The sequence below is a fragment of the Anguilla anguilla genome, chromosome 8 (genome assembly GCF_013347855.1).
Source record: "Anguilla anguilla isolate fAngAng1 chromosome 8, fAngAng1.pri, whole genome shotgun sequence".
Taxonomy (NCBI): domain Eukaryota; kingdom Metazoa; phylum Chordata; class Actinopteri; order Anguilliformes; family Anguillidae; genus Anguilla; species Anguilla anguilla.
Window position 1 is genome coordinate 31,984,733 of NC_049208.1, and position 23,857 is coordinate 32,008,589.

At 42.9% G+C, this 23,857-nt stretch overlaps 1 long non-coding RNA gene across 2 annotated transcripts; it reads right to left on the reverse strand.

Moving 5' to 3' along the window:
• Positions 1-13,990: 13,990 nt before the first annotated feature.
• LOC118233185 lies at positions 13,991-19,046 on the reverse strand. 2 transcript variants are annotated; one of them, XR_004766474.1, is made up of 3 exons: positions 18,768-19,046; positions 17,384-17,510; positions 13,991-15,959 (listed from the first exon to the last, which is right to left on the reverse strand). It is a non-coding gene; the product is annotated as an uncharacterized LOC118233185 (long non-coding RNA). The 2 variants fall into 2 exon arrangements; XR_004766473.1 differs by having other exon boundaries at positions 18,690-19,046.
• Between the last annotated feature and the right edge of the window lie 4,811 nt (positions 19,047-23,857).

The window sequence follows — 23,857 nt, forward strand, 5'->3', positions numbered from 1 at the left end:
GTGGTTGGAAAACTGCTCACTACATTGTAGATATTATAGTGGGACATGAAATTAGTGATGACTGATTACTTAATCTTGTAATTTTATATTATCATAAAAATCTTAATCTCAGTTTAAGAGTGCTGTTCAAGCGAGTCAGTTGACTTACTTTAAATCAGGCAGTACCCTCAAACTGATAGTTAGCTATCTGTATGTTTCACTAAACAATATGGTATCAATAATTTTACAGACAATGAATTAACAGACAAATGTTTAATGTTAATATTCCAAATTGTCTGGATAGAATATAGTGTCCATTCTTTACATTTACTTGTAGGTTTATTGACTAGCCAACTAGCCGGGAGATTTTTTTTAGATGGTCAAGGGCAAGCTTGTTCAGCCTCGTCAGCTCTTGCAGGATCTCAGTTGCCTTTTCCCACTGCTCATCAAACCCCAGAAGATATCAACTGATTCAATTCTATTCTATTAAAAGGTAAACCCTTTGACAAACACATCACGCAACAGCGAGGGAGGACAATGCCCTCGTGAAGGGGAGAGGCGAGTCGAACCCGTACGAGACTTCCTTGGAGACTCGTTGGCATGGCTTCAGACGTCCTTCGTGCGGCACTCTGGCTGTTTCGCAATAAGCATTAAAAAAAAAAAAAAAAAAACTAAACCACACACAAAACTGGCCACCAGGGATCCCTGGAGGAGCTGCAGAGCGGAGGGCTGACCGCTGCACTTTCGCATGAATGTCTGGGGAGAGGGGACAGGGAGTGTGAAGCAGGAGGCGGGGGCAGGGGGGGGGGGGAATCCGGAGAGAAGCAGCGGGAGCGGCGGGTGGCCGGCGGCACACGTCTGGGGCCGCGGCCCTGCGAGCTCGCGACAGCCCTGTCCCACATACGAGCTGACCCCATCAATCCCCACCTCCCGCAGCTCGCCGCTGATCACATCAAACCCGCGCGTGGGACATAGCGAGGAGAGAGAGAGAGAGGAGGAAAAACATCTGGGAAGAGAAAGGGAAGACGAGCGCAGCGCAGTGGAAACAATACTGATAAAAGGATTTACTGCCTCACAGCCCCGTATGCGGAATGAAAGAGAAGCTTGAAATTCATCAGGGAGAAAGGGCATATATTTTGTTTGTCGTTCCAGCCTTGTTGAAATTCTCCGAAGGAACCCGAGCCCAGCTCTCTCGAGCAGCACACTGCGAGCACAATATGAGGGGGCTCCTGACCCCCGCGCATTATCGGGAGATGATGTCATTCCGAGCAAGGATTGATCAATTTTTTTTCCCTCCCTCTCCCTCTTTTTCCCTTTTTCTCTCCTTCTCTTTTCCTAATACCCAAGTCAGCTGCTGTGACTGAGGTAAGAAGATTAGAGTGGCAACGATAAGACTGGTGTCTAAACTCGTTAAATTAATCCCCCAATCCTCCTATAATTGGCGAATATGAAACTGACATTTTGCTGCCTGATGCACATTCTATGCTAAAACCACCTCGGGCCAGAGTAATTCCATTAAAACAGATGGAGCCTTATCAAGTCTGAGGAGAGCCAGTCTTGCTGGTACTGTACCATAGGCCAGCATTCTTTAATAATAGGCTCAAACTGGTAGCCATCTCTCTTCAAATGTTTGCTATAAAGTGCTCTAATCTGCAGACAGCAGGAGAACTTGCCAGAACCTCGAGGGCCTATCGGGCGAACAGAGCAGTGGGCCTCCTGGGGACAGGAGGTGGGAGGGAGGGTGGGAGGGGGGGCGAGGAGCTTCCTCTTTTTCATCATAGATGCTGTCATAGAGACAGGACGGGTGCAGCTCGAGCCAGATAACTTAAGGGGTCAAGAATCCTCCCCCCAGTGGACAAGCCTTTCATTTTTTTTTTATTAGTTATTGATGTGCCAAGAAGAATATGCCGAAGGACCTCTTCCCAAAGGTTATAATTTGCTGTTTGATCCTCTCTCTCTTTTTTTTACTTGGCAGATTTTACAGCATCGATTTCATGTTTACAACAGGTATTTCAAAGTATAGATGTTTTATTTCCTCAGTTTGAGTTTTATTCAGAAGTTGGCGTAATTAAATCTACCACTTTTCTAATACAACGACAATAATTATCAAAAAGATAGCACTGATGGAATTGCATGCTTTCAGAATAAAACGTTAGCTGGTTTCTACACCTTTAATAAAATGATAACATTTGCTGTACTATGTTTGAATGCATCCTATTTGGGGTGAATGAATAACACAAATTCAAAATGCAGGGGGAGTTATTCAAAGCCTTCCAAAATTGATATGTAGCAGGTTCGTGAAATCATAAACCCACCTTTTCCGTTTCTCATTAAATGTAATCACACATGACTAAGTCTGTTTTGAGAATCTTTAATTATCTGATAACACAGTCAAATTCACAACTACCGACAGACTGTTGAAGTAAAAGGTGCAAAAGCCTGTGTAGAAAGAAAATCATGTGTTTTTTGTCTCCTCTGGTATAGAATCTACACCACACTGGGATATGACTTACAACCAATAATTAAATCACCATGTTAGCCAGTAAGTGGCCTTCAGATGCGAGTCAAGGACTGTGCCCTGCGTGGTGCATTCTGGGATATCGCACATGAACCAGCGATGACCGGAGAAAGCGACCCGTTCATTCAAAAGCACATTCAGCCCCTGACACTGTCTGAGTGTTGATGAGAGGATTTTCCATGTCACCACCATTCGACAATATGGTCCCGATGCAGAGACGGGTCTGACGGGGGGGGGGCTACAGTGACGTTTGCGATTCTCTCCACTTCAGCGGCGGCGCGGCTACGGTTTCACAGCTCGGCACTCCGGCGCGAACAACCCCCGCCGAATATTCCTCTCGACATCCACACCCCCGTCTGAAATCGTCGCGGGGAGATGAGAAAAAAATGCATTTTCTCGCTTCACGTTTTTGTGCTTTCAGCAATTTCGCGAGCGGAATTGCCTCTCGGGCGACGGCAGCCCCATGGGGAGCGAGCAGGACCCCGGACCAAACATGGCCACAGGGTGGGACAGGCAGCGCTGGAGCAAACGCTCAGCCGTTAAAATTCACCTCTCTCACGCAAAAACGGAACAGCGGGCATGTGCGGGCCTCACAGTGCCAGTTGGGAAAGTGTCTGTTTCTGACTCTCTGTGTCCTCTTCTATCCTCTCCTTTCCTCTTCCCACTCCCAGCCGTTTCCAGCCCGACGTCCCCGGCTCCCGGTTCCAGCGCGGCTTGGCGTGGCCCCGCGCAGCCTCTGCCCCCAGCTGTCTCTCCAGACTCGCAGTTCTCACACTCCCCAGGATGACTCATCGCTTGGCTGTCAGGCTGAGGGCAGCGCTGAATGTGACCCAGACATGCGCGGAGTCCAGCCCTCTCCAGCTCGTCAGCAGATGACTTCCATTTAACAAAGGCCTTTTTTAAAAAAAAAACGGCAACCAGACTTTTTCAGCCTTGCTTCCGCTTTCTTTCTTCAACAGTGAAAGTCTTTTTTTCCTCTTTGCTTTGATCCTTCGGTGGGATTGAAAGAGGGAGTCATTTTCTCCTTCCTGTCTAAACGCAGAGGTTATAAAAAGGATGTAGGAGTCATGCACGGACTTGCTCTATAAATGGTGCCAAAATGTAATCCTTCAGGTACGTATCCCTGAGAATACAGGAAGAATGTGGCACATATGCATCCAAAAATATCTTTTTTTACAATGCTACTTTATTGTACCATAGTTGCAGTCAGTTCTTATAATTGTATTGGCGTTCACCTAAACTTTTTGTATGTACTATATTGTTATATGGGTGAGAGCATCTGGAAAGTATTGTGAATGCTTTTTCCTCGATGTTCGGCCTCACCTCACCCATCCCCAGTCCCCTCTGGCCTTCACTGGCTCAGGCTGTGCATGCTGCAGTCCCCCCCCCCCCGCCCCCTCCGGTGTGGAGAAGCAGGCATCACAGCGCCGCGATCGCCCATCAGAAAAAAAAATAAAGGCAACGCGGAATGGAAACATTAAAAGCTATCAGAGCCTAAAGGGGTGGAGGCCCCGTCCGGGAGCAGTGCGGAGAACAAAGAGGGGCCTGTGACCCTGGCCAGCGTTATCTGCTGAGGCCTCCACCGCGGGCCTGGCCAGGAAGAAGCGTCTCAGAGCCGCCCCTCGCTGCTCTTTTCGGGTCAAGCGGCAGGTTCTGCCGCCCCCCCCGGCGTATCCCAGCGTTCTCGGTCGCACCGTTTATTCTGTGGTCTCGTCCCTGATGTCCGCAGCTGTATGTTAATTTACACAGGACATAACTGCGCTGGCAGCGGGGCTAAATCTGATCTAGCAGAAGCGGTGCGATGGGGATCTGGCTGACCGACGCGTTTGGCCAAGGTCTCTGGCAGTTCCCCCGTTAATCTCAAGGCTTCCAAAGCGTGAACTGCACAGCTCATTTAAAACAACGGCTTTCAGTCCTCCTCTTTTTAGGTGTTCTTTTGCGCCTGTTTGTTGATACTGGAGAGGAAGTAACTTTGGAGAATCTGCCCCGCTTTGATTCCCTTTCTTCAGTTTGCGCCACAGAGAGACACAGCTCTGAAGATAACAATGGCGCAAATCTATTTTGATGTCATTTGTGAAGACGATTCTCATTCGCTGAAACCGCGCTCTGATCAAGACCATAACAGCGTTTGACAGGGATTTTTTTGGCTTGACAACGATGCAAAGGACAAAAACAAAGAGAAATAACACCACACTAGGCGCATTACACAAAGAGAACAGTGGGAGCTTCTGTCGTGATCTGAAAGAAATTTCCGTGGTTTCCTCGGATTATGAAAAAAGAAAACGGAGAAATGGAGTTGGATGAAACAAGCGAAGCACCCTGCATGGAGGAAAGCGTGCGCGGCACCATTCAGCCGCGCACGCACGCCGTGTTTTGTTGCCTGAGAGTGGCTTTTAAGCCTTCTTTACCTTGTGCGGCCTTACGGAGCGCAACAAAGCAGCCGGCTCTCTCGCTCAAGCCTCGCCCCTCTCCCCCGACGCGAGCGCAATTAGCGCCATTAGCGGGCCCAAATTCGCGGGCGGCGCCGCTGCAGCAGAAGCGGCTCGGCGGTCCTCGGCGCTCTTTGTCTGCGTCTGCCGGCGGTAATTTCCCATCGCGGACGCCGAGGTGTGGGCCCCGGGGCCCCGAGCGTGGTTCCACTCCCCAGAGGTGACGGGGGAGGTGTGTTCTGCCGCTAATTTGCAGACAGCCCCGGAGCGCCACAGAGAGAGAGAGGGAGAGAGAGAGAGAGAGAGAGAGAGAGAGAGAGAGAGAGAGAGAGAGGGAGAGAGACAGAGAGAGAGAGAGAGAGAGAGACAGAGAGAGAGAGAGAGGGAGAGAGAGAGAGAGAGACAGAGAGGGACAGAGAGAGAGAGAGAGAGAGAGAGACAGAGAGGGACACAGAGAGAGAGAGAGAGAGAGAGACAGAAAGGGACAGAGAGAGAGAGAGAGAGAGACAGAAAGGGACAGAGAGAGAGAGAGAGAGAGCGCTTGTAGGGGCAGGGAGGAAACTTCATTAGCACACGGCTGCTCATCTCCCCGATAACAAAGATCTGGCCGTTTGAGTGCTTCCAAACGCCCGGGAGATGGGTACACCACGGAGGACCAGAAAATGAACAAAATGAGAAAAAAAAGGATGATCCCCTCGGGATCGTGTCTGAAATGTTGTAATATGCAGTAGAAGAAAATATTACGTGAACAAAGAAGTCATATTTGTGTTGTTTATGAAAAAGAATGGTACGTTCTGGAAACATTATCTTGTCTGTCTACAAAATAGATTTATCCAACATTCGCTCCTTACTCTATTACACTTTAATCAAAGTACCTTGTTCTGCTTCGTCCTGTCTACGGCTGTGAAATGAAGAGCAAAAGCTTGAATACTTGAAAATAAATAAAAAATAAACATTTAAAAGCAGTCTTATGAAGGTAAGTGTGAACCTTTATACACTTAAAAATGTCATTTTTAAGTGTATAAAACATCCAGTGTGAATGTATATAGTTCACTCTCATGCTTCAAAGGTTATGGAACACCAGTGTGTTCACAGCTGCAGGTCTGAGTACGATCCAATGGCATGTCACCACATTGCCACTATCTCTGAAAGCCCTCTCTGATGGAAAACTTGTGGTGGGGATGCACAAGTAATTCTTGGCCAGACAGCTTACATGTGGCGGTGGTAGCAGTCCTGTTTACCTGACATTTTACACAAAGCAACAACATAAAGTTATATTGTTATAGCACACAGGCCTACGACATGGCCAAACGGTATAATTTAAATTTTATTTAGAGGGGAAATCAACGATAGAATAAACTTTTACTTGTAGAAGAGTAGTTGTCCTCCTGATTGACATGAGCTCTCAGCCAGCTCTCTATCCGTAGTGAGTGCAGAGATATACTGTAGCCCCGAACTACTGTGCATGCTCCCGGTAACTGCTTTACTAAAGGCTACAATGGGCGGGACCTTACAGTCCGTGGGCAAGTGTCAGACAGTGCCAGTCACCGGTTGCCACTCCTACTAAATAAAAGGGGGGGGGGTCTGGGTCTGCAAATGGTAATGTTAGCCTACTCACTAGGTTAGCCACTAAATAAAGAACATCTAAGTTTATGTTCAGAGTTCAGTTTACCTCACTGCTCAAGTTCTACTAGAAAGAAAATAAGGCTTCAGTGGGACAAATTGCATGGTTTTAATGAAACTATGATTTGAATAACTGTGATTTATGCTGTTGACTCATAGCACATATTTCAGATACAGTAGTATCAGTAGTGTCATTATGACATAAACCTCTGCCAAAATTTGCTGCCAATATTTCTGTACAGAGATTGCTTTGGCCAGCCACACAGAGACAATCAGTTACAGTTCGTCTTGATCTGTTAAATGAGCTAAATGTTGTGTTGCCGTGGAATTCCCCTTTAATCGATAAAAGGTAGTTGTGTTAGCTTGCAATTCTTGGTCTTGTGCTATATATTGCTATGGACACTCTGTCTGCATGCTGTCTGGATGATGTGCTTCAGATAGATTGTTATTTGATCAAATTAACACATATAGTATTTTGAAGTGCTGCATGTTATTAACATAATGCAGCATTTCAAAACAGTATATGCTTGCTTGGTGTATGTATAAGATCACTATCAGCTATCATTACCTGTTCTAGGTTAACATTGTAGATTACTTTTTACCGTTAGTCCCAGTTAGCTAGTTAAAATTTTATCTAGCTATTGCTCGTTGAAATAGGAACACATCTTTCTTGCCTGCCACGATAATACAGTTCCTAACAACACACAAATTCCCAGAGTTTTAAGTATGTACTACCACAAAAGTACCACAACCTAATTTTTGAACAGATTACTTTGCCACAATGTCCATGGCAAAATCTCTACCGGGTCTCTGTGTCATACTGGTGTTTATGTTCATACCACCATACTGCCCACCCCTAGTATGCAGTTATCTTTGGAATTTGTATCTACAGTAGCTGTGGTGTTGCTGCTGCTAAGGCTTTTTTAAGTGAGGTCTCTTCTTGCTCTCAGAAATCATTTTGCATTAACATCAAAGCAGCATAAGGTGTCCATGCCAGAAAGCAGTGCTGTGTGTTGGCCACAGAAGGGGTGTCCAGCCTTATCCAAGAAGGGCTGGTGTGGGTGCAGATTTCTGTTTCATCCCAGCACTACGAAACCTGATTCTACTTATCAAGGTCTTGATTGAAGACTGTGATTACTTAAACAGTTGAATCAGGTGTCCTTGTGCTAAGTTAAAACAAAAACCTACACCCCCACCATTTTCGAATTGGACACCCTGGGTATGCAAATTGTAAATGTTGTTAAAAATAAACGGTCCAAAAAAAGTGCTGAAAACTGTTCCATGCCTTGACTTTTAAATAAAACAATTTCGGTCTCGGGAGAAGGGATGAAAGGGGTAGAGGCGAACAGACCGGGAGGGGCCACCTCATACCTCTATGGGTCAAGCTGCCCTCCTGGAGGCTGCCGTCATGGCTTATCTCTGCTGATTGAACAGCCTTTTGATTGCGCACCTCCTGCATCTGCAGCAAACTCCTCCGCGGAGATGTGGCCAGTCATGTTTGTCTCGTGCATTTTTTCCAGGATCCCACAGCTCGCCCCAGTGAACTAAATCTCAAAAGGCCCCACACATACTTCACTGCTCATTGTTTAATATCAAAATGCAATGCCTTCTTCTTTCAGAGACCTGCACGATAATTTAGTCGAGATGGGCTTTGTGCGTGCTTTTTTCCCGATAAGCCATCGTGCATCGTTGTGCCATTCACGAAAGCTTTCAGACTCCCTTGATTACAGGGCAAGGAGACTGAGGCGCGGTAGCCCAAATCCCATTTAATTACAGCTCTTTATGAGCTGCAAAGCTTGCAATTAAGTACACTTCAAGAAAACATCCTAATAGACTAATCTATACAAACCACATTGAAAAATGAAAACACGACGCAGAAGAGAAGATATACACTTGTGGCAAAGCGTTTGAATGGAAGACTTTGTTTTCTTACCCCCCCAACCCCTTTTATCATTTGAAGGTCGCAGGACATTGCTATTGTTTCATAGGGGCTTTTCAAAAATAATGACAAACGCGAAAGGTTCTTCGCTTCCCGTTCCAACTCGTGAAGCATTGCATTTGCTCAGAAATGACCCCCTCTCATCTTAACCTCACAAATACTACAATCATAGTAAAAAAAAAAAAGCATTATTCTGACTGAAATGCAGTTCCAAGGACAGCTTGTCTGCAACTCGGCACATCCTATTCAGTGTTAGCACATTAAATGAGTTCAGCTCGAGTGAGATTTTTTTTTTTCTCCCTTTTTCCTTTTTCCAGTTTGACTTTGAGGAGCCCCGGTTGTCACACGAGCGTTTCCCCTGTGGTAGCAGGCTTTGTGGAGGACAGCACACCTCCGTCCTCAGTCTCAGGGCTGGATGCGCAGTCTCTGTGACATTGCGGGAGGAGGTGTCGATGTGTGGGCCGAGTTACTCGTGCATGGGTGGAGACTGCTGAGTGCACAGATGAAGGCAGAAGGCCTAAGTGTGCAAAGGTTTATATACATATTTGTTTTTTATTTCAAGTCGCACTCCAGAAAATCTTTATTTAAAATGAATTGATGATGATGGCACAGAAAGAAAGCTGATTGTACTGTAGGTAAAATAAAATAAAATCAACATTTCTATTGCAAAATATAGTCTGGGGTAAATACAAAAAGTAGAACTTTAAGAAATAATAAGTAGAGAAAAGTAGAAGTTCGAAAAAATAGTGGTCTGTATTATCCTACACACCTTAGTACCTTTCTCATGTCAAGTAAATGAAGCTGCAGCCTGAGAGTGACAGATTCTGCATGAATCTCAGCACCCCCACCTCATGTGAACCGCTTCCTGAACACAGGTCACCTATCACCTAAAATCTGCCCCTGACCAGTCCCTACAGGCCTCTGTACTGACAGCAGAGAGAGACACTCTGACACACTGTCACATGGGTGAAGTGCAGAGGAGATTACCTGCAGCTCACATGCACAAGCACACACACGCTCGCATGTGGGTGCACATACTGCACACATGCAGGCGCACACATACATACACAAACATGCAGGCACGCACGCATATTGGAGTGCATATACATCTGCACACACACACACACACACACACAAGTTTCTGTGCCTCATACACCGGGCTAAGTACACACGCTCACACATATTTCTGTGCCTCACACTCCAGACTAAGTACACGCGCACACACACACACACACACACACACACACACACACGCACATTTCTGTGCTACATACACCAGGCTAAGTAGACACGCACACATTTCTGTGCCTCATATACCAGGCTAAGTACACTTATGCACACACACACACACACACACACGCGCACACACACACAGGCCTCCTAAACATGTGCAGAGAATAAAAAAGGCATCTAAGGTGGGCAGCAGGGATCCAGTACATGTTTGCAGCACTTGGAAGCCAAAGAATCTTGTGATGCAGATGAAGTCATCGGTGACTGCACTCCCTCTTAAATCCCTCCTTTGAAGTAGATTGGTGCAGAGGGATTAAAACCTGAGTCAGATTTAAACTGAAGATGGGGTGACTTGAGGGGAAGTTACTGAATCCATAATTGTCACGTTTTATGACTTAGAATTTTTACGCCACAAATCGATCATATAATCTTAATAACTCAGGGGAGTTGTCTTGGTGAAAGAGAACAGATAACATATGTGACACATTCATTTTGCATGTGACAGGATTGTCACATCTTTATAAACAATAATTCAGCATTCCTAATTGTATGTATTGAGGTACACTGTAAAACTAGAATGCTTGAAGGATGACTTCATTGTAATTTTGAATTGACTGCAATACATCATGCTTTTCAAACCACAAAATTTCTGGTCTGAAAACAATTCCTTCAAGCTTCCATGCTATGAAAAGTCCCTCTTCTTTGCAACAACACTAAAGCATAGTCTAGAGGCAGTGTGAATACACATGAGCTTTGCCATTCTGAATCACAATTTGAATAAGTCTACCACAGCAAAGGAGAAGAAAAAATTCTAATTTCCTGTTTCAGTGCTAATATTTATGAATTTTTTTTATCTGATTTTGAAAGAAAAGCCTTGTTGAGATCCCAATCTAAAATTGTGGAGTACAGAGTCAAATAAAGAAAAACATGTCTTTGTCCCAAACATTATGGAGCTCACTGTATATACACACAGTTTACAGCTTGTTTCGCTTATGATACAATTACTTACATATGCTTTTACCCCCACACCCCACACCCCCACCCCTTAAAAAATTACATGCAGGCTCTCCTGACACCTCAACCTACCTCATCAGCTTGGCACAGTGAGCTAAAAGGAATCAAACTGTTTATTACTGTGCAAGACACTCTGAATAGATTAGCACTGCGGAAAGTGAAATTAAATATAGGGGCTTGCAAGTTCCGGTAATCACATGCCCACCATAGCCTCATCTTCCAGTTCTTAGCAGACAGGAGTGGTCCGCTGCTGTAGCCCATCCTCTTTAAGGTTTGACCTGTGGTGCTTTCCAAGGTGCCCTTCTGTACACCACTGTAAACACCTGTTATTTCATAATTTGTGGCCTTTGTGCTAACTTGAAGGAGCCTGAACATTGTTCTCTGAACTCACAGAACTGCCACTCACTGGATGTTTTTTTTGTTTATTGCACCATTTTCTGTGTATTCTATGCATTGTGTGAAAATCCCTGGATGGTAGCCATTTCTGAGATGCTGGAATCACAACGTCTGGCACCAACAATCATACGTTGGTCAAAGCCGCTTAGATCACCCATTCTAAAGTTTGGTCGGACAACAACTAAACCTTTTCACCAAGTTTAGTTGCATATTGAGTCACAAGATTTGCAGTTTGGAGGAGCAAGCAGGCTATTTTCCGGTGTGTGTATTAGGGATGTATCCAAATCCGAATACTGTATTTGGGAAAGCACGAATAATGCAATGGAAACAGATATTCCTACTACCCGAAGTTGCTCGTTATTATTCGGATTCGGGGGAAAAAAGTCAGCTCCATGTCGAGTTCTCACAGCCTCTATCTAACGTTACGTGGGCAGAGAGAGAGAGTATCTGGAACTCCGGCACATAGCAGCTGACTCGTGGCGGCGAACCTAATAAAAACCCGTTTCAGAGGGTCTTAGAAAGATGTTATGTCTACACTGCGTGGCTACACCATTTAAAAAAACAAGACAGTGCTAGGGAGATGAAATTGATTGACTTATGATTTCATGCCGTTTTATTAAATAATGTAACGACAAAAAATGTATGGTATACACAGTATAAACTAATTGTATGGTATAGAATGAGAAGGAACTTTTTTCTTGATAGAATCATTGTTTTCATAGAATTAACGACCAGAGGTTTTTTGCTTAACGACGGTGCAAATAGAACTGCCAACCAGAGTTTTTGTATAGCGACGGTCCAAATAGAACTACCAACCAAAATTTCCCGTGCAGCTCCCAGAATGCACAGCACGCAGATTTTTGTAAATAGTTCGTGTGGGACTATAAATTGTAAATATGTGTAAAAAGTGAATGTATTGTGTGTAAATATGTGTTCTTGTGCTAGCTGAATTGTGTTTGTTGCTTTTAGTTTAGTTTTATATGTGTTACCCTTAGCGAACCAGTGGTGCTGTACAGGGGGGCTTCTCTGCTGTTCGCTATGGCAAAGTGCGAATCTGAAGATTGTCTAACTTCCAGTTTTGTTCCTCAGTAAAGTTTCATTGAGTTTCGTACTGCCTACGAACAGCTTCCTGACGGAGCACTGTTTCGCTACAATAGTTTCGGCCTCACTGGTTACCTAGCCTATATTAAAATTTTTGATTTTAGGTCTGAATGGTCTCACGGCATGCTTGCTGTCCCGGCTGGCTAGCTAGCTAGCTGACTGACTATTGAGTTGTCTTCAAAACATAAGGATGAAAATGTGTCCCATAGCCATGAGTTAAATGCGCAACGCCTATTCTATTGTCCAAATAAGGGACGATTCTGATTTGCGGGATACGTAAATAAAGCTAGCAACAGTAACTAGAAATGTGATTTAACATTGCCATCAGTAGTGAAATTGGACATTGAAAAGGGAAGGGGATGTAACAACAATTCAAAAGTGAAAGAGTAATGTTGCTGTTTAAACTGTTTTAGATTGCTGGATTTTGTAGCACATTGATTTTAAAACTGTTAAAAGGCTTTACTGAGAAATAATTCCCACCCTTGGACCAATCAGAATCAAGTATTCAGCCAAGCCGTTGTATAATTTACAATGACGGGTTTATTCCTTACATAACACCCTTAACAAAACAATGTTAATAAATCACTGCAAGCGATGACATTCAGTTTTTATCAACATTAGACATTACAAAAGGGCGCATGCCACTGCACCATCCAAAATGTAGAGCCAGGGCAAGATGAATTACCGTATTTTTTTATCCAGTCCAGGTTTTTTCTTCCAGTCCAGGTTTTTTTTTCTTCTAGTCCAGTTTTTTTTTCTTCCAGTCCAGTTTTTTTTTTCTTCCAGTCCAGGTTTTTTTTTTCTTCCAGTCCAGGTTCTTTTTTCTTCCAGTCCAGTTTTTTTTCTTCCAGTCCATATTTTCTTTTCTTCCAGTCCTGTTTTTTTTTTCTTCCAGTCCAGGTTTTTTTTCCCTTCCAGTCCAGTTTTTTTGCTTCCAGTCCAGGTTTTTTTTTCCTTCCAGTCCAGTTTTTTTGCTTCCAGTCCAGGTTTTTTTTTTCTTTCAGTTCAGTTTTTTTTTCCTTCCAGTCCAGGTTTTTTTTCTTCCAGTCCAGTTTTTTTTCTTCCAGTCCAGGTTTTTTTTTTTTAAATTTATTTATTTATTTTTTTTTTTTTTAACCTTGCAACAGTAAAGGGACACCTCAGCCTTTTAACAGTTCTAAAATCAATGAGCTACAAAATACAGCATTCTAAAGCAGTTTAAGGGGAGGCACCACAGTCAAAAACAATGATTTTGGTTCCAGATGCCAATTTTGATATTTTTTGATATTTTGCTCCTATAACTTCTATAGTTTCATAAAATGAACAAACTAAAGGTAGATAATTGTTATAAATAGTTCATTAGATGATAATATAACACTATCGTCAAGTAGCCTACACAAAGCATAAAATGAGCTTATGATAGCATCTTTTATGATCAAATGCCTCTGCGGTTTTAAAACTGACCTGGTTGAATCATATATTGTTAAAAAGCTTGTTTCCTGGAGCGTACTGCTAGAATTCCATATGTGGCTATTTCCTTTGCTGTCACTGTGAGGATGGACGAAAGACAAGCAAACCTCTTTGAATTCATTGGCTACTAGCGTTTAAAAGTCCCTTTAACAGCCATTTTCTCAAAACAGTATATTGCCCATAGGGTATTCAATTCATCTCAACTTCAGACAGTTCATAAAACTTAGTTTAGTTAAAAATAAAAATAAAGAGAGAGAGAGAGAGAGAGAGAGAGAGAGATGAAAAGTACAGTATGAGGATGTGGAAATATATTTAATAATTAATTATATGCCAATATTAAATCAATTTGATGATTTGAAGGCACAACAATTGCATTGCCAATGAATATTAGGTTACAAAATACAACATTTGCCCGATTTAACGTGACGTCCGGTAAAAACCACGCCCACTTCCGGTCTTCTATCCGAATACAGATACACAGACAGATTATTTTTTTGATTGAACAGATACAGATACAGATAATGATGTCTCTGCACACCCCTAGTGTATATATATGTGTGTGCGTGCGTGCGTGTGTGTGTGTGTGTGCATATGTGTGCGTATTAAGTCAACATTGCCGTTCAGACCTTCAATATTCTCTGGGGAGGGGGTCTCAGCTGCGCTTTTGCAGAAGTCAGCCAATGTAACATCAGCTCTCCCATCCACCTCCACAAAAAAGTAGCAACCAATTTACATTCTGCCGGGAGAAGAGATCATTATAAACACATTTTCACAACTGCTGGTTGGTGGTTTTAGGCTGAAACAGAACTGGTTTGGTAATTATACCCACGGTCTAAAGATGTGCAGTCACCGTTATTTTGCCTCTGTATTCTGTTTATTTTGTGGAAGCATCTGCAGAATCCCCAAATAAGAAAGCCAATGATACCTATATCTAGCCATTGTGTCCATGGAAACCTCCATGTCGAAAAAACTTAAACCCACAAGGTATATTTTACATGTACACACTGTACTGTACTGTTGCTGTTCTACCCACTCTTTGCTCTCTTAGACATGTGCTGGAATACAGACCAGTGCCCACATATTTAGTAGACTTTCTGAGGACAGCACCTATGATCGCTATAAAGCACAAATGGACAAAAAAGGACAAAGATAGGTCAAACGTCATAATCTGGCATGGTCACCTAACCATTGACCTCACAAGGGTTATTATTTTATCTAAATTCTCTCTCATCTCTGTTACCATAACACGGTTACACCCATTCCAGTAGCAGTAACTAGCAGTGCAACAGTGAGAGGCAGTGATCCATGACCTGACCTCTCTTGGTCTCATATCTCATATTCATGACAAAGGGTCAACAGAGGCAATTCAGTGCAGATAGTAGGTCCTTCCCTGTCTCTTTAAAGAAGAAGGGCCTAGCTGTAGATGCTGCACCCTGGAACCTAAAGCCAAACACTTGCAGGTTCCAATATTTTAGTTGTATCTAATCAGGGGATCGTTTAGTGTTCTGCTCACATACCATGATAGAATTTAAGGAATCCATTCCTAATGACTGATACAGGAGAGTTATGTAATAGCAGTCTTGCACTGACATACCAGAGTAACTAGACTAAACTTAATGTGGGTACTGTCAGGAAGTCCAGTGGGTGAGGTCAGGCTCCTTTGCGTTAAATATGAATGAGGTCATTCTTTTGATCTTCTGAGAAAAATTAATTCCAGTTCTCGACACACGATACTTCATATTTAAATGTGTTTACAATGGGCGTAATTGCTTTTATATCTATAAATCTAATGTTAAAGGGAAGGCCACATATTATTGATGGAAAATAACCACCGATAAATTCAGATAAAATTAAGTTTATGGATTTTCTCAGCCTATGTTAATTGTATATTGCTTTTTTTTTGTACCAGGTGCAAAGTTTGACCATGTTTTACACATTTTTAAGTATTACTGTTGGTACATTCAATCATTTCAGTTTATCAGAGATAGGAGAGAGAAAGAGAAAGAAAGAGGGAAAGAGAAAGAGAGAGGTTAGGTTCCAGAGGTGGTGGAAAAGTAAGATGATAGATAGCATCACACTGTGTCACCATGTGGTTGGAGCCTCTGTCAAGTGGGGGCTTTGAACAGGCAGGCTAAACCCTCATACTTCCACTGCCAATAACCCCAGTGCACCCTGGGACTTCAAAGGCAGCTTACCAGACTTACATTGTATGAGTTTCCCCACTGCCACACCCCCTGTCACGGCAACGCTGGCCTGGGTAGTCACCGATTCGCTATGCCTCCTGAAAGATAAAGGGAACATTTTTGGAGACGTGTCCATGGGAACTGTACATACTGTACATAATTTTTGGAGGGGGCTAAGCCTGCGAACACAAATTCAGTACAGAAAGCAATGTGTTAAATCTAACATTATCAACTGTTTTTTTTTTTTTTCTTCTGAAAAAGTAGAAACAGATTTCACAGTGTACTGAATTTGGCAGGCGCTGCATCTGAGCCCTGCTAATCACAGTTGGCCCAGAAATATGTGCGGGAATAAATGGATGCAGCCACAGTGCACCTCCCTCCGTCAGGCAACCTGCGTCAGGCCAGATCATGTCTACTGTAGGCCACTGCATTCCAGGAATGGACTGGGACTCCAGTCTGCTGGCCTGCATACTTGTCTGCTTTGTGCTGTGCTACTGTTGTGAGACCGTGCACATATGTGCAACTTAAGTACACCTGTTTGTCACTATAGATGAAAGTAAGCTTTTTACCTAGGTCTGGCACTCTTGGTGGATACATAGTTTTAGATTACAAACTATGAAAGAGAAGAGCATTATAATTGTATATAGGTTATTCATTTATGGTCTATACAATGTCCTGCTGTGGTGGACCTGGTCATAAGACCCTGGCCCATCCCCAAATATAAGCAGCTAAAAGACATGTATACAAGTGTGGGGTGTTCTGATTCTGAGCCCAGCATAGCTATGCCACATCCTAAGGTCACTATTCCTTTTTTGGATTTTGAATGTAAACTTTCTATAGTTTACATCAGATAAAAGTGGAGGTTGATCATTTACAACATGCACAGTAGCAATATTCTTTCAGATACTGGAGCTATCAATACTGGGTGGGCTTAATCATAATTACTTGCAAACATCACCTCTTTTGTCAAGAGTAGTAGTAAATTTGCCATTTTTGTTAGTTGGTTAAATTGGAATGATTGTTTTCTAATAATTTATTATAAAAATTCCCAAATTGTAATACAACAACAGCATTTAGGGGTCTTCTATCTAGGGTATCCTGTGAAAAGGGAATAATTCATAGTTTACAGGGCTGACTTCAGAGCTGTGGCTCCCTAAATTACAAATAAATCTTCCTTTCCTGTTACTCAAATGCATGTATTTGTGGAAATGTTGATTATTTTGCATTTACCTTTCGAATAAAATTTTTAAGGAAAATACAGTAAAAAAAAAAAAAGTTGCATTGCATGTTATGTACTATAATACAACTGTTCTCTACATGACTAATCTATTACATGCTTACTGCTGCCGATATCACTGCATTTCTAACACAGCCTTGGATGTCTCTGGAGGTCCAAAGAAGAAGGCTTTGGTCCCATCAGAATACGGTCTTAGTTTGATGTGTTTGACGAAGAGAGGCCTACCTCTGCTGTACCCAGCTTGCTCTCCTACACATGTGCACACAATTACTTCGCACTACCCACCTTCCCATTGGGGATCTCCAGGGTGGCAACTGCACCAGATGGAGGCAGATGGAGCAGGTGGCAACTGCCCGCTCCCCTCAAAAAGACAGGCACACCCCTGGTCTTTGAGCGCAGAGTGCCATTTCATCTGAAGATATGGAGTTTGCCCACAGAAAGAGATTATTTACACCTCAAATATGGTCATTTACATCCAAAACAGGAAACTTTGTCCCCCCCCCCCCCCCCCCCCCCCCCAAACAGTCTAATTTATGCTGCAAAGATAATGTATGCCTCAACTGTAGTTTTTGTGGCTTTACTCCGCATACCTTCTTTGGTTTATTGCATAGAGGAAAGGTATGCAAATCAGGTATTCAAAATTCTCAAAGAAATGACCCTGCTGAAAATTCCAGCTAAGACCAGCTGGGATTCAACGCTGCCTTAAAATGGTATAAGCTGTGTTTTCGACACTTCTAATCAGTCATAGCTGATCTGTGGCTGCTCAAAGCTGGTCTCTAGCTAAACAAAGCTGGTCAAAATTGGTTAAGTTGGTGGAGTAATTTGGTGATAAATTGGTGAATTATCTGTTAATATTGGCTGCTCAGTTGGTAAACAGCTGGTTGACCAGATAAAAGTGACAAAAACACAGGGTAAACCAGCTGGACCAGCTTAAGCTGATTAAAGCTGGAATAAAACATCTTTTTGGTGTGTGAATATTCAGCAGGGGAAACACACCTAAAAGATGAAAGTGACAGCAATAAACTGATGCAATGCAGATCCAGGCTCCATTGTTCAACTCTGTCATCGGAAGAGTTGCTGTCACCGATAGACGCAAAAGACTTATGCATGTGCTTCCAACATTTCACTTCACACTGGAGAAAGATTTGCCTTCTTGTTCCATTTGCCTTCTTCAAAGAAAAGCCTGCACAGGCCTCTCAGTTTTTGCTGAATAGCAACATTTTTTTGGAACAAATTACATTGTTAAACTCAAGCCTCCTTGCGTAAGAGATCGTTTGGTCTCTGGTAATAGTTCATGGAATTGTTAATTAATAACTAAACGTCAAAAAGCAAAACTCAGAATGAAGTGTTTCCAAATTCTGTCTGCAGACTGGATACATGTGCAGTCGCCATCATGCTACCTGCAAAGAAAGCTTTAAATTTCAGTAGTGCATTTTGTCTGGGATCCTGCAGTTTGCCAAGGGAATATTCTGGACACAGCTGCTAACAGGATTAAGTGTGAGAGAAGGAAATCCACATGAACTACTGAGCCAGATATAAATCATTATAGAGAGCCTTGAGAGAACTGTTTAAATTAGATTTTTATACTCACTGAGAGCTCATGCATTGGAGTCCTAACCGATGAATGATAAATGAATTAAAAAATTAAACCATTTTATAACAACAGTACCTCAGCCAAGACTTTCCCTGGCAGAAATCTTCATTTTCGTCCATATAATTCCTCAAACCCCTTTTCTTCATTTTGTTCATTAGAATACATTATCGTTGAGTTGCCAAGATTATGGGAAGAAGTCTTCTTTAATGAACAGCTGTGGATGCGGCCGTGTCAGATCTCTCTCCCTTTGTCGAGTCATTGAATTCCAGAGGATTCATAATAAATGAGCAACTTCAAATGACTAGCAGGGCTTGTTACCCGTCTGTTCTGAACCCAAGCGTGGAGAGAGAGGCTGGCAGCAGCCATCCAGAAATGTTTTGTCACAAGGTCTCTGAAAGGTTGCCACGGAGGCTTCACTTGAGTGTGATTCTGGGCACTCTCTGCCGTGCGTTTCCAACAGCTGAAGACAGTTGTTGCTAAGCAGAAAAAAAGAAGAAAAAAAAACAGTCACCAGCACAACAATGAAATCATGAAAAAGTCTAGTTCTTTCCAAGCTTGATTTTTAGAAGTAACTGAAGAATAAACAGAAAAAATACAAGTTCTCTGTAATAACAAGTGAAAAAACAGTGAAACACTATGCAGCACAGCCTTAGCTTTAAGGGATAGAAGATAGAAGCTTTCACTGCATACAAATAAGAAATAATTGCATATTATCTTTTCAATAGCAACATTACTTTATATTAATATTCATGCAAAAAAAAAAACTGTAAAATTAACTGATAAAATTACCTAATGGTTTACTGTAAAGTTTTCTCTATTTCTGTAGTGTCGCAGTAACATTGCATAGTTCAGACTGTGCGGCAATAAAGTCAGAATGTACACGTAACAGTGTAAAAATCAGTGGATTTAGTTTTTTCACGTAACAACCCTTTGTGAATTCACAAATGACCATAAGAGGAGGAGCTACAATAAAGATAATGGGCTGTGGGCATAAACCCAATTCTATTCTTCCAAATCCTCGAGTGATCGCAACATGCATTCTTTATAGGCTGTGAACCCAAGAGGTTCACACAATGCCTGTTCATGCTTTCTTCATGCAGGAGGCTGTAACGATGTGAAATCTGGACCAGCTTATGCACTGCAGCCTCCAACCTGGGAAACAGCAAATAACACACTTGGCACAGCCTGAATTTCAATAAAAACACAACCGTGTATTTCATCCACCAGCAACATAAAGGCAAACATGCGAGTATCGTCCAAGCAACACATGCAGTGCCACCTGGAACATCCAGGGCAGCCATTGGCTTGCCTGTTGGGGGGCTCCTGGTGTACGGTGCACCTGGGCTCGCTGGCTGTACCCCCCCGGTTCCACGCGGACCGTCGCGAGGACTGCTCATTGGTCTTTTCATTTTGATGGATGGGTCTTGTTCTACACCATCTGGTCAAGGATAAATCACATTAATCAGAGTCCTGGGGACTCTCTGCTTAATATGCATCTGTATACAACATTACATCACCCCATCGCCTTCCGCACAGGAAGTGACAGCGGAGAGGGGCACGGGCACGCTCAGACCCTGCTAATGCAAATGGTCCTCTGCATCAGAGGTAGTTATATTGTGCAGAGAGGCTCAATTTGAGGTAATTACTTTTTTTTTTCTCCCCTTTGCTTTTACTGTGATGGTGCTATAAGATTTCAAACTGCCAGACTGGCATGGCAAACAATGAACAAGGGCTCCTCTTGCCTGCCAGTGTCCTTTTTGATTAGACAGTGCATGCACAAACTACTGATTGCTGAAATTAAGAGCCAAAAAAAAGAAACATTAACATTTCAAAATCCATAATGGAAAAAGGCCTCCTCTTTCCAGAATAATTGTAATTATTCCACTCTGTGTATTGTGGGGAAGTGCAATTACTTCATTCAGCACACAGGACATTAGCATTGCTGAGAGAGCAATTTATTTGTAACTGCAGTCGACGTGTCTTTATGTTATTGTGAAGATGAGTTATTTCTGCTGCATCTGGCATGAAGACCTTGTTAGAAAAGCTAAAACACCTCAGCCTTTTTCATAAATCTATTTTTTTCACCTCTGTCTGTTCTTTTAATTTGCAATTCAGACATTCTCTTTGCATGAGGCATTGTAAAGAACCTGCATGGCTTTTGGCTCAAGCGTTGAAAAACGTTCAAAAATATGCTTTTAGAAAGATGTCTGGGTTATGCCTTCCAGGAATTCTGTTTTTTTTTCAGATTTAATTTTATTTGTAAAAAAAAAAAGGAAAAAAAATACTTGTTCTGTTGTATGTTCATCATTAGCATATTTGAAAGCTGGAGCTGTTTACAGTCCTCTTTTCTTTACATAAATGTCCTAACGCCACAGCTTGAACAAACATCAAGGTTTATCGTTCTGTGTCAGATAGCGGTGTCAAAGAAGCCAGGCTGCTGGGAAGGGATTTGAGATTTGAGACATAGCTACATGTTGAACCAAACACTAAATCAATAACAGCCTCTGAAGAATTTTAAAAAAGAATAGAAGAAGCGGAAGCTTTGAAAAGGGCATTCATTCATGTTGTCAAGAGGATTAAAAATGTTCGTACACCGGATCAAATAACTAATGGAGCCATGTAGTATTTTTGTATAGGGATATGTGAATTAATAATATCTCTATCTGCACAACATTCAGCATGTGTATCAGACAGACTGAGGGGAGAAACACTGAGAGAGAGAGAGAGAGAGAGAGAAAAAGAGAGTGAGAGGGAGAGAGAGAGAGAGTTCAAATATAAAGTAGCAGCATGAGGGGATGACAACAGTGCCAGGAATGCTAATTTGAGCTCCAGAATACCTGCAACAAAGGAGAAGGAGAAAACAAAATGCTTGTGTAATTCATTCTACGAACAGGGTTTGTGTTACTGCAATAAACTTAACTGATCCCCAAAGTGTAAGAAATTGGGAAAAATAATAATAGTTTAAAAGGATATTGCTCTTCTAGCTACAGTAAGACCAGCGGCGGTGAACAGGTGCAGTGTGTGCGTGTGTATGTGTGTGTGAGGGCGTACGTGCGGGTGTGTGTGCGTGCATGCGTGCGTGAACATGCGTGTGGTTGACAATGAGGGGTAAGGTGTACGGTCAGATTCAGAAATGGATTTGCTATTGTTTTCTTGTATTTCTTGTGTTCGGAGAGAAGTGTAAATATTTATGCGCGTCCGGTTGGTCACACAGTTTGCAGGGTCTTGTGCTTTCAGAGCAGGCAAGCTTTCATTGTGCGCCTCCATGCATCTGCAGATAATCTGCTGGGTAAAAACGATGTCGCTTACTATGAATTACAAATTTCCCGGTGAGACCTCCCCGTTGCCGTGGTTTCCGTGCATTTGTCCCAAAGAAATAACACGCAGTTTGAAGCTGGCAGCTCTTCAGACGGTGACCCCCTCGGTGTGTGCCAGCCCTTCTTTGTGTGTTTTGGTGTGGCTCCACGTCGGCCATCTGCGACGGACCGCTCAGCGCGGGCGCTTGAAACAGGGCTGCCGCGGTTGGGGCGGGTGGAGGGACAGCTGGTTGCCAGGGGTGCAGCAGCAAGCCCAAAAAATCCCCCCCTCTCTTTTTCCATGCACTGAGCAGCAGCTGAGGAGGCAGGGCAGAAAGCATTGGCAAGATGGTTGAGTGCCGTACAGAACAAGCAGCACCTCTTTCTTCTTCAATTTGTAAACCAGGGAATGGGAAAAAGTGTGTATTAATTTATTTACTTTCTATTTATTTATGAAGCAATATGGATATTTTGCTGAGTAACTGTGAACACATAATTATTAAACCGCCATGAATCCATCAACTGGGCACCTGTTAAATGACCACCAGCTGAGGTTAAATCAAAACCACAGATCAAAAAGGGTGTAAGAGAGAAAAGAGCTTAAATTGTAGACTGTTTAAACTATTTAGTGCTTTAAATGGTTACTTATTGTTCTTTCATTCTCGCAGGGACAATGTCATGTGTCATGTATTCTTTGGAGACACGCATGCACATGCACACACACACGCACACATGCACACACACACACACACACACACATGTTTGTATTGCTATACTTGTGAGGACTTCCCATTGACTTACATTCATTCCGTAACCTCTCACCCTAACCCTAACCTTAACCCCAACCACTAAATGCCTAACCTTTACCTAATTGTAGCCCTAACCCTAACTCTAAGTCCTAACCCTAAAACACCCTCTTGAACTTGTGGGGACCAGCAAAAGGTTCCCACTTTGCATAATTGTCCTCATCTTTCTATCCTTGTGGGGACATTTGGTTCTCACAAAGATAATGATACATGGCCACACACACACACACACACATACATATATACATAAACCCTGAAGTTTAAATCAGCAAGTCAAAGCACAACAAATGTACTTTCTGAGTTGTCTCCATACAGACAAAGATGGGATGGGTGTTCCACATGAAAACCGAGGCACCTGGATGGATAAAACGCGTGAGTCGTGGATGCAGAACGACTCTGTGCCTGCAAAACGTGTCAGCAACATGCAATCGCATTATCCCAAGAACTCCTTTGCTACCCGGTAACAGAACATAGTGACAAAAACAATGCGACCAATGAAGCGCAGGCTTCTAAATCACTGTCTTTTACTGGACACGCAAGTACATGAAACCTCACGCGGAAAACATTTCCCCCGTCTGAAAGCTGTGGCTAATTCAAATGGGCTGGAAAAAAAAGAGCCGAGGCGAGCAGAAGGAATATGAATTGCACAATCTGGTGAGGACATGCGCCACTGAGCCGGCTAACGTTCGAGCCTGTGTGAGAATCTATGCTGTCTACCGGGTAATCAATAGAGGGCCTCCAGACTTACTGTCTCTTCTGGGGTTTAGCACCACTCAGCTGCTTCCTGTTCGCAGCCTGATTAGCTACGCGGCCAGGCTATCAGATCACTGGCGCGGCTACATATCAAAAGACCACCGCCGATAAACTGGAGCTTCTGGGGACAAAATAACTGACTACAGTATCTTTTTTTTATTTTATCACAGACATAATACCGGAGCAGTGGTGTGAAGTATTGGTTTGTGAACCGCTGCTTCGAATTTCGATAGTACACCAACGTACCCTTGAGCAAAGTGCTTAACCTGAATTGCTTCAGTAAATATAAAGTCGCTCCGCATCTTGGTGC